This window comes from Camelus bactrianus, chromosome 4, assembly GCF_048773025.1.
Source record: "Camelus bactrianus isolate YW-2024 breed Bactrian camel chromosome 4, ASM4877302v1, whole genome shotgun sequence".
Taxonomy (NCBI): Eukaryota; Metazoa; Chordata; class Mammalia; order Artiodactyla; family Camelidae; genus Camelus; species Camelus bactrianus.
Genome location: NC_133542.1, coordinates 73,383,573 through 73,399,921, shown reverse-complemented (window position 1 = coordinate 73,399,921; position 16,349 = coordinate 73,383,573). Strand labels below are relative to the sequence as shown.

Genomic DNA, 16,349 nt, shown 5'->3' with positions numbered 1-16,349 from the left:
TCGCTGTGTAGCTATGCCACACTGATTTACCCACTGCCCTAAGATGGACTTGGAAATCATTTTCTGCGTACCATGCGCACTGCAACAAGTAATACTACAACCAATGTCCCAGTACACAGAACTTAACTCTTGGGCCAATATTCGTGTACCAGCTGATATACCTACAAAGCATATTTTGAGTTCGTGCCCAAAGAACTGAAAGGGACAGAAAAGTGAGACGGAAGATGAGAACTGTGACCCCGCCCAGAGACAGACACCAGCAGTGTTGCAGGCCCCAGACCTCTGACCAGGTAAATTACACAGGAGGCAAGTGCCCTCCAGCAGCTAATGCCCACAGGGACACAGAACACCAGCCACTTAAAACAACCACCCCTCTCCCTCTGGCAGCCCTCCTCCACCTGCGCCCTCCCATCCTCAGTCTAGAGAAGGAAGAAGAGGCCCCCAAGGAGACTTCTTGGCAACAAACCATTCCACCTGGATGGTAATGTGTCTCTTTAATCCGAGTAGGATCAGGCTGGCAGAATCATAATTACAACTGTGCAGAGGATCCTGCCCACAACTGCTGAGGTGGCTGTCCTCACTGTCACACCCCCTTACAGATGAGGAAATGGGGGCCAAGGTCAACCCACCCCCTTTCTCTCTCTGTGACACCATCTCGGAGCTGAGCCTCGTGCAGGAGGGTGTTTGCTGATATAGAGAGAGTTCATCAACGACTAGCCCCCCCCCCCAAGTCACCTTCTCTTTGATGAAAATAAATTCAAATAGACTGAAGACAGGGGAACAACAAGGGCTGAGTTGGTTTAAATGATCTCCAACAAAGCCCGAGGCACTGGGCCCCAGAATCCACGTGCTGTTTATCCTCCAGGCCTCAGACACTAGAGGAGACGCAGGATGACGACAGACACTGGGTCACCAATCAGGCAAGATCAGGTGTGAAGTTAAGAAAAGGAAGAACCAAAAAATACGGTCGGTCTAAGCGGTCCCCAGGGGCTTTCAGAGGGACGCCAACCTGTCGTTTCAGCAAGGGGAAAGAGGAACACGTGCTCGCCCACAAATACACTGACTTTACTCATTGGTTATTTATAATAAACGGATATTACTGAGACCTTACCCATCCTACTAGAACTCTATTATCACAACTCCCAGACCCCACCCCACCCCATATTCTCTCCCCAGTTCCTAAACCATCATACACTGTCCTGCCCCTTTACTCTAACAAGCTCTCATCACGGAGCACACAGCCCCCCTTCACCTGTACCCAACACCCCCAGGCCAATACCAATTCACACAGCTTTAATCTCCGGGGAGCAAGCAGCACCTGTCAAACTCCCCTTTGCCACTTCTAAGAGTCACCAATACAGCATTGCCAGTCATCCAGGTGGACAAAGAATCACCATGGCCCTTTCTTTTTTTCCTTATGAGGACAGGAAAGGACTGGAAACTACGCATAGTCTTAAGTACACCAATGAACATTCTCACCTCCTGCTTTCCCATAGTCGCTTCAGGGTTAGAACTCACCGGTGTCCTTAAAACATTTTCACTCGTGGAAAAAGAACCTGTTTTCAAGACACATAGCAAGCAGGAAGGAATGACTCTTACTTTCTACTTTGGGCATTTCTGGAGTGTTTGGGTTTTGGTAACAAACTGCTACATTGTACTTACTAATTACACCTCTATTACATTGTATTTAAAGTCCTGGTAAACTGAGCAATATAGAATCAACACCTTGGACTGTTTCTGAGGGGACTAGGTGCCATTGTCACAGTAACACGGTGAGACAGGTTCCAACCCCACCCCGCAGGTGAGGAAGCAGGATCGGGGGATAAGGGAGACTTGCTCCAGGCCTGGGGGGTGTAAGCGGCAGAAATGAGCACTCCTGTCTGCCTGATGCCAGTCTGGGGCCGAGGCTGCCAAGCTGCAGAGCCTCCCTTGCAGCTGGAACCCATGAGCTTTAACAAACCTATCTTTATCTCTTTCAAGACATTTCAAACCCTCCAAGAACAGAAGACTCGGCAAAGGGCAGCAAGCAGTGAACAAATGCTCCCGTTAGACGGTCTTTACCTCGGAGAGAGATGGATGGCGGAAAGAAGCTCAATGCCCCTGCCCCACTGGGAGGCCAGGGTCTGAGCTTCTGCAGGAGAGGGCAGGGCTGGTTTGATTTGGGTCTAAATCTTCAGCACAGAGCAGAAGGCTTAGCACACAATTAGAAACACCAACATCTAGTAAACAAAAGAGCCCCAAGCGTATAAGCCTGCCTACTCCAAACCCCCAGGCCCTCAGCTAGTGGTGGATCCAGGAACCATTAATAGCTACTGTTTACTGAGCGCCTGCAGTTGCTAACACTGATGCTGTGCTCCATCTATACAGGAGGGCCCAGGTGGAGACATTTCCTTAAGTGAAGAGGGCAGCATGCTTTAAGAACATATATAAATGCAGATGAATGATGTGCTTTTTTTTTCTGGAAGGAATCATAGGAAATTTCAAATAGTGTTTCCTTTCAGAGAGACTGGGGAAGAACCCTTATGCCTTCCAATACAACTTGGCATTTCTGGGCCAAGGGATTAAGAACTATTTTTGTTTTCTTCTTCCATGCACTTGCATTATTTTCTTTAAAAAAACAAGTATTATTCTTCAAACACCCAAGGTGACAGGTCTGTGTACCTTAGTATGGAAGAGTGCTCACTATGTATACTCTCATGTGAACTTTTTTAAAAACCTGCCTACAAAGGGCCACATTCACGAGCGCACCCAGAGCCTAGAAGGATAAGCACACCAAACCGTAAACGGTGGTCACCGCCTGGGAAGCTGGAGAGAAGAGCTTTCGCTTTTCTACATACACTTGCTTTTTCTTTTCGTCTCGTTCTATATGGGTACATATACTTTGGTAATTAATTTTACATCAGAAAAAGAATTCCACTTTATGCTTCAGGGCACTGTTCCACTCTCCCCAGCATTTCTGAACACTCAGCCCATTCAGTCCCACTGACAGGTCGGCCAGGAAGCAGTGTGGAGGGTGCCCCTCCCAGACCGGCCTGTGTGTTCTGTCCCGCCTGGAACAGAGCAGTTCTTTAAGCACTGAACTAGATGTAAACAACACCTGCCGAAAAAGCGCTAAAGACACAAAGGAACCATGGAAAGAGCACAGGAGATGACCTCCCCTTCCCAGCAGGTCCTGCAATGGGATCCATCCCACCATCCCACAAGGGGATGAGCTCCAAGCACAAGGGAGAGTCAGCTGGGAAGGCCCGGAGCCCAAGCCCACCTTCCCATCTCGGCCATCCCATGCCACACCAGAGCACCTGCACAATGTCCACCTTCTAAAAGCAAGCTGACCCACCCGCTTCCCTCTGCGGCCCACACATTTCTGACCTCAACTTAGAAACACATCTTTAACTACTCCAAGCCTCGCTATTTTCAAGAGGTGCTTACTTCAAGTCTGCCACATTTTCTGGGAGGCATTCCCTGACCCCCCCCGAAGCCAGGCTGAGCTGGCCCTGACTTTTCGGAGGGCTCCCACCAGACCCTCTTCCACAGCTCACCCTACACACGGTGACGGAGGGCCCTCTGTGTGTGACACAGCAAGGAACAGACAGCAACAGAACTCTGCTCATGTCACACCCCATGGGGGAGAAGGACAATTCAATAAACAAAAACAAAAATGTATTTCCAAGTTGTATGGATAAACAAAACGTGTGCACTAATTACTCCCTCCCCCCACCAAAAAATTAAAAAGATAAAAATTTTTTAATAAGTGTGTGATGGAATATTATTCAGCCTTAAAAAGGAATGGAGTTCAGACACATGCCGCAGCAATACAGATGAACCCTGAAAAAAGTATGCTTTTGTAAAATAAGCCATTCACCAAAGGACAGATATTGGATAATTCGACTTATCTAAAGGACGTGGACTAATCAAACTCATAGGGACAGAAAGTGAACCGGCAGCCGCCAGGGCCTGGGACAGGGGGTGAGGAGTGTGTTCAGTGGGTGCAGAGCTTCAATCCGGGTAGAGGACAGAGGTCTGAAGATGGAAGGTGGTTGAACAGCACTGTGACTGTACTTAATGCCACTGGACTGGACACTTAAAACGTTCAAGGTGGCGAACTTTGTGTGTGTACTTTACAATAAAATAATGGTTTAAAAAATCTGTTTTTAAAGTTGAGAATGAAGTTATAAACAAAAGAGGAAAAAAGAGAAAACAAAAGCAAGAGGAAAAAAGAGAAAAAAGAAAGAAAAACAATGGGGACTAGGAAAGACTCACAGGAGGGTGAGGACAGAGTGGGGCTGAGGGATCCTGAGGGCCTCTTTAAGGAGGTGCCTGCCTTCCCCCGACTGGCCCATGAGCTCCCGAGGAACACAAGGTGGGCAGCCGCACCTGTGTCCCCAGAACAACAGATAAGTCAAGATACTGGTCCAGACTCAAACCAGGAAATGGAGTTAAGATCCCAAGCCCATTCATCAAAGGGCTCAAATACATGGACCCAAAATTTACACGCAAGAATGCTCCCGAAAGTTCTGCTTTTAAGAAGGAAAAATGGGTAACAAAAATCTAAATGTCTAGTAATAGAGAACTGCGTCAATGTTGGCATCTCCACATAAGAACAATGATGTAATTATTAAAAATCCATGTTTTCAATAACTTACAGAAATATACTACAACATTAAGAGGACCTATGAAATGTGAATAATGTATATAGTACTTTTCTAATTTTGAAAAAAAACATAATCAAAAGAAAGAAATACACCAGTCTTAATGCTATCTCTGGATGACGAGGTAGAGGTGATTTGTGTTTTTATCTTTATCCTCTTCAGTATTTTGCATTTTTTTTTTCAGTGAAAATGTTCCTTTTATGAATGGGGGAAAATGTACTTCAAGGGCTTTGCACAGTGCCTGGCAAACAGGAGATGCCCAAGGAGTATCTGCTATGCAGCACTGACTTCTAAAAGCAATAAATACTGCTTTTGTACCACTACAGAGAGGAAAAGGCTAGTGGTTTTCTTGAAAGAGGAAGAAAGGATATAGAGCAGAGCTACAAAACCAGCTGCAGAGGTGGGAGCAGAAGGAGGTCGTCTAGAGAGATTGTGAAGGACCGCCAGTAACTTAAGACAGACTTCACTTTGCTGGCAGACACCTCCTGCTGCACGCACACACAGCCTTACACACCGACCACGCTGCTGGCACCTACAGAACAACCCAGCCCTCAGCTCAGCCCTCACGGGAGTGGGGAAAAAAAAGTCAACGAGTACAGCTAGGAACAAACTCAACCAAGACTTCTGGCTCAAGTCCCAAAGGCAGGCCTCTCTCCTAGGGCTGAGAGTCCCACGTGCCATCCAGAGCGACAGTGATAACACCCACAGCAAAGCCCAGGTCTTCCAGCTCCCAGTGGAGGAGGCCGGTCCAAACAGCACCTTGTACCCCTAAAAGCTTGTCATACACAATTTTATTTCACCAGAAGGATCACCATGTCTCACCTCCAGCACCAGAGGCCAAGTTTTGTTTTTTTTTTTAAATTGAGGTATAGTCGATTTATAACACGTTAGTTTCAGGTGTACAGCAAAGTGATTCAGTTACTTTTTTTTTTCAGATTTTCCATTATAGGTTATTACAAGACACTGAATATGGTTCCCCATGCTATACAGTAAATCCTTGTTGCTTACCTATTTTTAAAATTGAAGTACAGCTGAGTTACAGTAGTTTTAGGTGTACAGCAAAATGATTCAATTATATTCTTCAGATTATGCCTTTATTTCTTTGTCCAAATAACAGACCCAAGGTTCCCAAGTCTATTTAAGTTCCGGGGGGGGGGGGGAATCTTATGAAAGAAATCAAATTACGATTAGAAAAGAAGACAGTCTAGTTTGCCCTCACTAAAGTATGAGATTCAGAACACAAAGCCCAACAGATCTCTGCTGAAAACTGTACTCTTCAGGGGGAAATGCACTGCTTTACAATCTAGTGTAGATTGGCCTATTTAGCACCTGCTCACCCGTAACGGGATAGGCACGTTTGACTGTGGAGAAGCCTCATTACCAAATTTAGGAATACATGGACTGGCCCAACCAGCCTATTCAGGTTTGAAATAGAAACCAACACAGAAATGATCAATCTTAAACCGGTAGAATGAGACGTACAACCAGCACACAGCTATTAGCAACATGAGTCAGTACTTTGTGCAAGGCAAAAAGAAAAAAAAAATCTTGAGAATACAATAAAATAATCCCCTCAGGAAAAAAAAAAAAGAACAAATTTAAAAGAAGGTGGGGGATGGGCCAACCAAAAGGCATAACAAAAAAATCCCTCGGCCAGGCTCCAGGCAACCAGACAGTGCTGGAACCAGTTCTGACTTGCCATTCCTGAAATTCCACTCTCCCAAGGTTTCTGGCTCTTCCTTCCCCAGGATCTCTTTTCACCCAGTTGGGCTGGAAGGAGAATGGAGAGGACCCAGAGTGTTGCAGAAGATGACAGGCCCCCACAACAGGCTGAAACGGGCCCCTTTATCGTGCAATCAGCATTAGGGAGCCAGTGGATAACTGAAATTCACAGGTAACCAAAAAGGTTCATGGGAGGGGCAGCTAATTCATCTACTTCCCTAACCAACCAGCTAACACAGTCCAGACCCAGAATGAAATCAGTTACAAAGGATGGGCCAGGAGGCAGGAAGTAGGGAAAACTGAAAGGCCAACTTGACGCTGCTGAAACATCTCAGTCATGTCTCAGTCACACAGCCAGGCCTGGAGGAGGTTCCAAGGAGGTTAAAAAAAAAAAAAGAACAAAACAAAACTAAGATGGCTGTGGGAATGCCGGGATGAACCAAAACAAATTTCCCACTAGACTGCAGAACCACACTATGTCCAAGCAGAGTCGTCTCTGGGGCCCTTTACAAACGAGCTACAGGTTTGGCCCAGAGGAAACTTGGGTCTCAGCCCTCACCCATGGCCAAGACTCAGAGAGTCTCCCCCGCATTAGCCTCAGTCCTTCCTATGGTGTCCAATGAACAGCAGACATACAGGTCTGGCTGAGAAGCTTAGCTCTTCCAGGCCATTCTGATACTTCCAGAATGTTATCAAAACATTAGCTGGAGATACAATCTGGCGTGGTTCCATCAATAAGATAACAGGAGAAAAAGAGTAGGAATTAGCAGAGACCAGAAAACTAAGTAACCAACAAAAACACATTTTCATCACCTTCCCATGGATGGAAGCACTTTGCTACAAACAGTATATGAGGCTCCCAAGAGGCCCAACAGTTACCCAGGGCAAGGCATAATTATTCCCGTTTTACAGACACAGGAGCTGAGGCCTAGACTTGCGTAAGGTAACCCGATGAGGACCAGAACCCAGGCTCCAAGAGACACGCTTGCCCAAACAAGCAGAGGTTCCCCGAGTGATTGCTTGCCATTCCCAAAGGAAGGCAGTTATCCTCAAAAGGCAGGACTCCCAAGGCCTCTGCTTGTTGTCTTTAGGTACCTGTTTTGTCGAACTGCTCCTGCTCTGCCTTAAACCAAAAGAACAAGAACAGCCTCGAAAAGGGCAGGCATCCCAGATCCAAGGACAGAGACCAATTACCACACAACCCAGGTCCATTTAGTTCTTGAGGGCTCCAAACGCTACTCTTTCTCATCCTTGTCTTCCCAAAGAAGCCCAGCGGTGAATAAGCAGTGCCCAGTGATGTTTTGTGCCTGTAATCCTCCTCCACTGTCCATGCCTTAGCCCAGCACCTGTGGCATCTGCCTGACGGCTCACCATGAAGCACGGCACAAGTGGCTAACTTCCACCCTAGGACTTGATAGCAGTTATACAAACAGCCCTAAGAGAAACAACTATTAAGCACCAATTGTGTGCCAGGCCCTCTTCGAGGTCTTTCACCATCTTCCCAACTCTACCGGCTGGAGGGTGCAATGTCCCCTGAGTATGCCAGCGAAGGCTCCGAGCGTTCCAGAGTTCTCTGACAGAAGTAGGATCCACACCCCAAAGCCTGGGCCTCCCCAGGCCCACTTTAGACCACAGTACTGCACAGACAGGGCTAGAAGGCTATAGCTGGACTTGGGAGAAACCCTGCTAAGACTTCAAAAGGATGGTGACAAAAACCAAACTCGATGATAATGTATAAACTCACTTAAAATGCACACAAAACCTTGAAGGAAAAAAACAAATCTCAGAGACAATTTAACAGTCCTGTAAAGCAAAGCTTCCTAAAGGTTTCTCCTGGGCAGCCATTTAGCAAATGACACACTCCGGAGAGCCTCCCAGCCCCCCTTCTCCCACTTCCTTCGAGCTAACCATTTTCTTGAAAAACACCTCCCCGGCTTGCCTAAAGGTGGGATCGGACCGCCCCCGATACTGAAAAAAAGGGAGAAACGGGAAAGGGAAAAAAAAAAAACCGCCTTTCAATTTTACGTAGGCAAATCCACTCTCCAGAAGCCCGCGATTTCAACAGTGCTGTGTTTTACTTAGAAGGCGGAGGGGGAAAAAAGAAAAAGGAAGGGATGAAAAAAAACCGATCTGGCAGGCCCCGAGTAGCGACATCCTGTTTATTATTAAACATTTTCAGCAACAGAGCATTAAGTGTTTCGAAAATAATCCTCTTGTTCCCGCACTCAAACTGCAGCAGTCTGCGCGGCTGTTAACCCCCCTGTCCCTTGCACACAGGCCAGCAGCCCCTGACCATCAACTTCGGGGACAGTCGGGGGGGGGGACCCGCCCGGCCTCGCGCCCCGAAAAAGCTCGGCGACTCTACGCCCAGCCCCCGGCCCCGAGGGTCGCCCGCGACCCCGGCTCTGCACCCCGGGTCTGCTTTCACGGGTACGCAAGATGGGGCCACCCGGGAACCGTCCTCGATCCCTCCAGACCGCGGAGGCATTCCCGGCCGTCGGGATCTGGGGCGGAAAGGCGGCTCGGGGGCTCCGTCTGCACCGGCGGCCCCTTTCCCGGGAGGCCCGCGGCCGCGCGGCGCCCAGGCCCAGCCTCGGGGGCGCGGGGACTGCGAGCCCGGCGGGAGAAGGGGCCCGACCCCTCCGCCCGCCCGAGCCGAGGCCGCGCGGCGCCGCCACAACAATGGCCAGCCAGCCGCCCGCCGCCCCCCCCACCCGACCGCCCCCGGCCCGGCCCTGCAGGCCAACGGCGGCGGCGCGGGGCGGGCCGAGGCCGGCGCTCGCGGACAAAGGTGTGCCGGGCCCGGGCTCGCCGCTGTCAGTCAGCCGCCGCCGAGACAAAGCCGGCCGGGCCGCGCCGCCTCCATCTTAGTACCGCGCCCGCCGCCGCCGCCGCCATCGCCGCCCCGGCCCCGCGCCGCCCCGCACCCCGGGCCCACCTGGTCTGGTTCCGCGGGTGCGACTGGGCCGGGCAATGGCGGTCGGGTGGCGGTCGGGCGCGGAGGCGGCGGGATGGCGGCGGATTGCGAGGCGGCGGCGCAACTACTCGCTCGTTCGCTCCCTCCCTCCCGGGCTCGCTCGGCGCTCGCTCGCTCGCTGGAGCCTCGGAGCCTGTGTCTCGCCGCTCGCCTCCCTCTCGCGCTCGGCTCCCCGCCCCCCGCCTGCCGCCGCCGCCCCCGCCTCCTCCTGCCTCCTCCTCGCGCCGCCGCCGCCGCCGCCCGCAGCCGCGCCTCAGCCCGCGCAGCGCCCCCTGCCGCGCCTCCCGGGATCCGCGGCTCCCGTCCCGCCCCTGGGCCTGAGGGGCGCTGGGGTCCCGGGAGGGGGAGGGGCCGGGGAGAGGAGGGGGAAGGGTACGAGAGAAAGGGAGCCTGGGAGGGGGAGGGGACCGGGGAGGGGCCTCGGGAAGGGGGAAGGGCCCGGAGGAGGGGCTGGACGGACTAGGGAACGGAGTTGGGAGAAGGGGGCCTGGGAAAGGGGGAACTCGGGATGGGGGCCCCAGAAGGGGCCTGAGGAGCGGAGGAGGAGGGGTCCGTGAAGGGGGGTGCTGGGAAGGGGAGGAGGCCCAGTGCAGGGGGCTGGGAGAGGGAGGGGGCAGGGTGGTCCGGAAGGAGAGGGGCTGGGCTGGAGGGGCCGGGGCGGGTGAGGCCCTGGCGCAGGGAGGGTTGGGAAGGGAGGGGTGAGAGCCCGGATCTCCGCCCCCTCCCCCTGCAGAACTGCAGCGCCTGCTGCCAGGCCGTGAGCCCGGATTTTGTTAAAGTATGTATTTGATACATGCACAGAAAGGAAACTGCAGTAATACATTGTTAATTCAAAAGCAAGCTTGTTGCACAGTCTAGATACTTTATTCCATTTTCGTCAGATGAAAAATAATAAACCAATCCTCTTGAGTGTGTATTTGTGTGAGTGCAAAACAAAAGGTCACGGAGAATGCACTCTGCTCTTAGTTACCTCTGCGGTCTGAGGTCTCGAGGGCTTAGGAGGAGTCTCGCTTTTTATTCTAGATACTTCAGCAATTAGAAAAACAAACAACTTGAAAAAGGAAAGACAAAAAGAAATGTATCTGAAGCCTAGAATCCAAATCATCTCTGGCACTTGTCCACATACACCGTAAACACCAGCCGCAGGGGAATGGTTGGTCTCATTTAATCCCAACTCCAGGGGAGATATGACAGTTCCAACTCACAGATGAGAAATGGAGACTCAGAGAGGTTAAGTAATGTGCCCGACGCCACTCAGCTAGATCTGGGCGGAAAGTTAACCCACTTCAACCTGACTAGATTTAGGATTGTGGTTAGTGAAATCCCTGAGCAGGGTGCCTGGCACACAGTAGGCGCTCAATAAATATTGGCTGGCTTGTTGCATGGAGGAATGAGTGACTGGAAGGTAAGGGGCTCTGGGACTCATTAAAGATCAGGAGGTTACCTCTTTTTCTTATCTGGTGAGAGTGAACAAAAAAAGATGAAAAGTGTGGAGGGCCCTGAGTGCTCTGGAAGGAATATGGGGAAACATTTCAGATGGCAAGCAGGGAGAAAGTCAAGTGGACAAGTGCGCTGCCCCTTGGGCAGATCTGGAAGGGGAGTGACGCCCTCTGGGGACAGCAAAGGCTGCTAGGTCCCTGGGAGTTAAATGACAGTGGATGTTTCCCTGGTACCACAAAAACTGGGTTTTGTCCTGGATTCAGGAAATCCTTTTCTTTCTGTACTTCTCTGGGGTGACTACAGCAACAATGATAGATACTGTTTACTGAGCATTTTTCCTGGCCGGGCATGCTGCTAAGCAGTTTACAAGAGATAACTCAATACTTGGGAGACAGTTATTATTGTTCCCACTTTACGGATAAGGAAACTGAGATCACAAATGGCACAGGTGGTGGAGCAAGGATTTGAACCCAGCAGTGTTAGTCTTTGGAGTGGGAGCCCTTCCTGGGGAAAACAAGGCTAAGATGCTGGGGCAGCCTAGGGGGACTGTTGTCCATGGTCTGAGGCTGTCAGCCAGGGCTGCACCTGGGATTTCTCCAGGACCCTGAAGGTGCCTGTCCAAGCTCTCCCAGGACTGGGGACCCAAAGAGGACAGAGGTAGGAAGAAGGAAGAAGAGAGCAGAACATGAGGGCTGGACCAAGGCTGGACCAAGGGATCATTTAGCACCAGGAGTCTGCCTGTCATGGACGGGGAACCTTCAAGGAGACACTTTCATTTAATCAAAGTTACTATAAAGTAAACAGCAATACCCAGGAAAAAAAGTACAAAATGAGCGAGCCATGCAAGGCAAAGCTGGGGAGCGCTGGCATGAACCAATGGGCAAGAGTTTGTTCAGATAAGGTTTTTTTCCCTTCTTCTGTTAAATGTTAGGAAACTTGCAACTCTGCTTAGGGGTGGAGAAGTCTCTTAGGACCCCCAAACTGAGTCAGAGGGGGAATTTCATCTAACTCTCACAGCCAACTGCAGATCTTACATATACAGAATTGTATTTGCCCCAAGATGGAATCACTGTTTCTTGGTATATTGAAATGTAACGTTTTTGTATAATACTTAGATATGTATTTCTTTGTGGTTTTCTTTTTTAAAAACCACATTATGGCTAGATGTGGCTCTGTTTTGCATTAATTTCATGTGGAATATGGAAAGCCCTGTCACTGGTCAGATTCAAGTCTTTTTTTCTTTTTTTTTTTTTTTCTCCTTCTTTTCACTGGTTTGGAAGGTTGTCTCCTTTTTCCTCTTTCTTATGCCCTGATCTCTTCTTCTCTAACCCCCTCAGGCACACTCCAACATTCCCTCCATCATAATCCTAGTCTTGCTGCTGGCCATCATTTTTATACACATGTGTGTCCCCTCTAAGCCTAGGAGCTCATTCCAAACGGAGCCACTGACATATTCATTTTTTTAAAATTCCCCAGCACCCCTAGCACACAATCAGCAGCACATCAGAGGTACTTAATGAGAGATTATTGAATGAAAGAAGGAAAAAAATGAAGGCAGAGAAAATGTTGAGACTCAGAGAAAGAATTTGACATCTGCTGGGACCGTATCCAGTCCTAGCCTCAAAAGAAAGCCAGAAGACTCCCCTCCGCCACCGCCACCCCCCCCCCCCCCCATCGCTCCACTGCCTGGAAAGTCTAAGACTTTGCTGGGCTTCTTTCATCCTTCCATCAAGAACAGTCATCATGTAGGGGCGGGGCATGTAGCTCAGTGGTAGAGCACATGTTGGTGTGTACAAGGTCCTGGGTTCAATTCCCCAGTGCCTCTGTTCGGGGGGGCGGCGGTCACCATTTAAATAAACAACAAGGTCCTACTGTACAGCACAGGGAACTATAATCAATAACCTGTAATGAAAAAGCAGATGAAAAAGAATATACATATGTGTGTCCAACTGAATCACTATGCTGTACACCAGAAACTAACACATTATAAATCAACTATACTTCAATTAAAAAAATAGTAATGGTCACCATTTATTGAGCACTTTCAGGTAAGGAAATTAAAACACAGAGTCAGTGATTTGCCCCAGTTGGTGATAGAGTTGAGTAGAAGGAAGAGGCGGACAGGAGAATGCACACTTGTGGAGGGCTGGTTGTGTCTGCACCCAGTTTCTGTTTATCACAGCCTTTGCCCCATGATTTTGTGAGTTAGGGTCTATTATCACCCCCATTTTACAGATCAGTAAATTGAGGCTACGGCACCTTCACCCACCACCGCCTGGCTGTCCGATGCTGCATCGCACCACTGTGGATAGGAGAGCCTTTCTGGTCATCCAGACCTCAGAAAGCTCTGGCAAATCAGTGAAGAGAAGTGGAGGACCATGAGACACTGAACACAAACAGGGAGCTGGCCTTTAAAGTGCTGGCCCAGGCACAGAGCACAGGAGGCCGCCCCAGGAGCCTCTCCTGTGAGCCCCATCTGGCTTCAAGGCCAAGCCTCCCTTCAGCCACTCAGATCCTGAGTCTTGTCCACAGCATGGCCATGCACACCACCCACAGGTTCCGCAAACCTCAGAGGCCCCACCAGCTCACATTGTCAGCTCACGTCCTCAGTGGGTGTCCAACCTAAACCCAGAAACTGGCACTGTGTCTACACTGTTCCCCTGGGCATAGAGCCATGGTTAAAAGTGCAGGAGTTGGAGTCAGACTGACCTGAGTTAAATCCTGTCTCTATCCTCATTTACTGGGTATCTTTAGACAACTGACTATAATTCCTTGAGCCTCTAAAAACTGGGGGAGAAGTGTGTTGTGAGAATTAAATGAGATGATGTACCTTGGGTGATGGCACAGGCTGGCATCCAGCAGGCACTCAGAACATGCTGGTTATTATTGTTATTTCTTCTTCCTCTCAGACACATTGGAGCCTCCCTTGTCAGTCATCAGCTGCCATGTAACAAAGAGCCCCAAAACTTAGTGGCTTAAAACAAGTTGCTATTTCTCACCATTTAGTGGGTTTTTGGATGACTCTTCTGTTCCACCTGGTGTTAACTGGGGTCACTCTTGCCATTGCAACATCTCTTCCTCCACAGGGTGTCTCATGCTCCAGAATTCTCCTGTGGCCCCCCTTTCCAGAAAAATATTTGGGGCTTCCCTATTAGCAAGGCAGCTGGGTTCCAAAGGAGTAACAGTGGAAGCTGACAGGCCTCTAAAGAGTGCATCCTGTCAGAGTGAGTCACAGGGCTAGCTCAGACTCAAGAAGAGGGGAAGTAAACCCTTCCCGCCCCTCGGCGGACGGAGCAGCACAGGTGTACAGGAAGGGGCAGACTGGTGGCAGATTATCTGTAGATGATCTTCCTGGTTCTCAGGACTTCTTAATTTCCCCCATCCCAGGTCTTATCCAAACCTCCACTCATTCTGTCTAATGAAGATCTTCCATCCAACTGCAAAAAATGTTTACTGAGCTCTATCACAGCAAGGGTAGAGCGCTGAGAAACCATCTCGCCATTCAAGAAACTCTTACATTAACAAACTAAATGTCCATCAGATGACTGGAGAAAGAAGATGTGGTACACACATACATACATACATACACACACACACATAAAGGAATATTACTCAGCCATAAAAAAGAATTAAATCATGCCTTTTGCAGCAATATGGATGGACCTAGAGATTATCATGTTGAGTGAAGTAAGTCAGATAGAGAAAGACAAATATCATATGATATCACTTATATGTGGAATCTTTAAAAAATGATACAAATTCTATTTACAAACCAAAATCAGACTCATGGACATAGAAAACAAACTATGGTTACCAAAGTGGAAATGGCGAGAAGGGGTAAATTAGGGATTGGGGGTTAACAGACACACACTACTATATATAAAATAGATGAACAACAAGGAACTACTGTATAGCACAGGGAACTATATTCAATTTCTTGTCATAACATAATGGAAAGGAATCTGAAAAGAAAATATATGTGTATGTACATGTATAACTGAATCACTTTGCTGTACACTTGAAACTAACATTGTAAGTCAACTACACTTCAATAAAATATTTAATAAAAGAAACTCTCAAGTTAAGGGGCATGAAAAACAAACAAACAAAAACCCAACAACAATAAAAACCAATTCATCAAGCTCTCATGACCTCCAGGCACAGGACTGAGGTGGGTCTGAATCATTTAAGCCTGGTTCTGACCTGGTTTAGCGCATCCTCCCAGCCCAGAACTGCAGGAGGACAGTAGATGACACAGCATGGATAACTTACAGTACAGTTCACGGATGTGAGAGCCACAGCGTGTTTACTGATCCTATGAGCCAGGATTCCTGGACGGGCCCGCTTTCATAGTCTCTGCACCTGTTCTCCAAAATGCAAGTGTACTGACAGAGAGAGTGAGTCCCAGTTACAGATCAGAAACTGTGGTCAGCTTCACTAGAGGGGGAAGAAGAACAATAGCCCAGGGAGAAATTGATTCCAGCTGGGGAGGCTGCGGGAGCCTTCTTGGTACAGGTGCTTTTGACACTAGGCTTTGAAGGAAGGATGGAGTTTAATCAGAAGAGACTGGGGAAGAACTTTCCAGATGAAGGGATCAGCTTGAACAAAGGCCTGGAGGTGGGAGCATCCGGACACTGGGAAGGGACCATGGGCTGACTGGTGGCCACTGGAAAAGTGGCCTCATCCCAGGGAACGTGCATTCTGGAGGAATGGGAACCTTGAGCTAAAAATACACCACTTGGGTCTGAACAGGCAGCAGGGGGCCCTGCCCAGACCTTGGTGCTCACCCCGGGGTGGGCAGCATCTGACTCTCAGCACCGTGTGTGGGCTACAAGCAAGGTCTCCTCTGAGGGGCTCGTGACAAAGGGAGTTCAGGGCAGGGAAGGCTGGCTATTTCTCTTCCCATCACACCTGAGTCTTAGGAATTTGCCTTCCATTTTCCATCAGGGAGAAAGACCCAGGAGAGGGAGAGAGCCAGGACTGGGGAATAAAAGAATATTTTATTCTTATAAGGATAAGATTTAAAACTTGGCAACTTTGGCTGAGGAAAGGCAGTGAAAAATTATGGAGGGGTAGGGCTTAGGTCAGGGTGGGGGAAGGAAAGAAGCAATTCACCAAGGAGGCTCTTAAATTAAGGACAGCGCTGGCAAGAACCAGGCACGCGTCCTACCCCCTCCCTTTCTGTGTCAATGGCCGAATCCCAACTTGTGGTCCTCCTTTCCAATGAACCACTTCAGAATCTCCCTCAACATGGAGCCCGAGGAAGCCATGCCACCTGGCGGAGCTGAGCCTTGAGATGGAGCTGAGGATAAATGTAGGCTAAAGGAGGGTCATTGGCAGGAGAATTTAGGAATCAGGTCTTGTCCTCTGTGGCAGTATTCCAGAAATGTAGGTACTGGAGAAGGAATAGATCTCAAAACCTAACTTGCTAACAAGAAAGGAAGAAGAAAAGCCACAAATGGGAGAAAATGCTTGCAAACAATAGATCTGATAAGGATCTAACATCCAGAATATGTAAAGAACGCTTACAACTCAATAACAAAAAGACCAACAACCCCCAT

General features: G+C 49.2%; 1 protein-coding gene across 15 annotated transcripts in view; it reads right to left on the bottom strand.

Moving 5' to 3' along the window:
- Positions 1 to 9,609, bottom strand: part of PRRC2B (proline rich coiled-coil 2B) — an 82,136-nt gene extending 72,527 nt beyond the window's left edge. For 10 of the 15 annotated variants that reach the window (XR_012506585.1, XR_012506586.1, XM_074362432.1 and 7 more), the window contains exon 1: positions 9,310 to 9,606. The gene's annotated coding sequence lies outside the window, so the exon portion shown is untranslated. Of the gene's footprint in view, positions 1 to 9,309 lie in introns of all 15 variants that reach the window. The other 5 variants (XM_074362436.1, XM_074362434.1, XM_074362431.1 and 2 more) reach the window with 4 other exon arrangements.
- Positions 9,610 to 16,349: the final 6,740 nt, after the last annotated feature.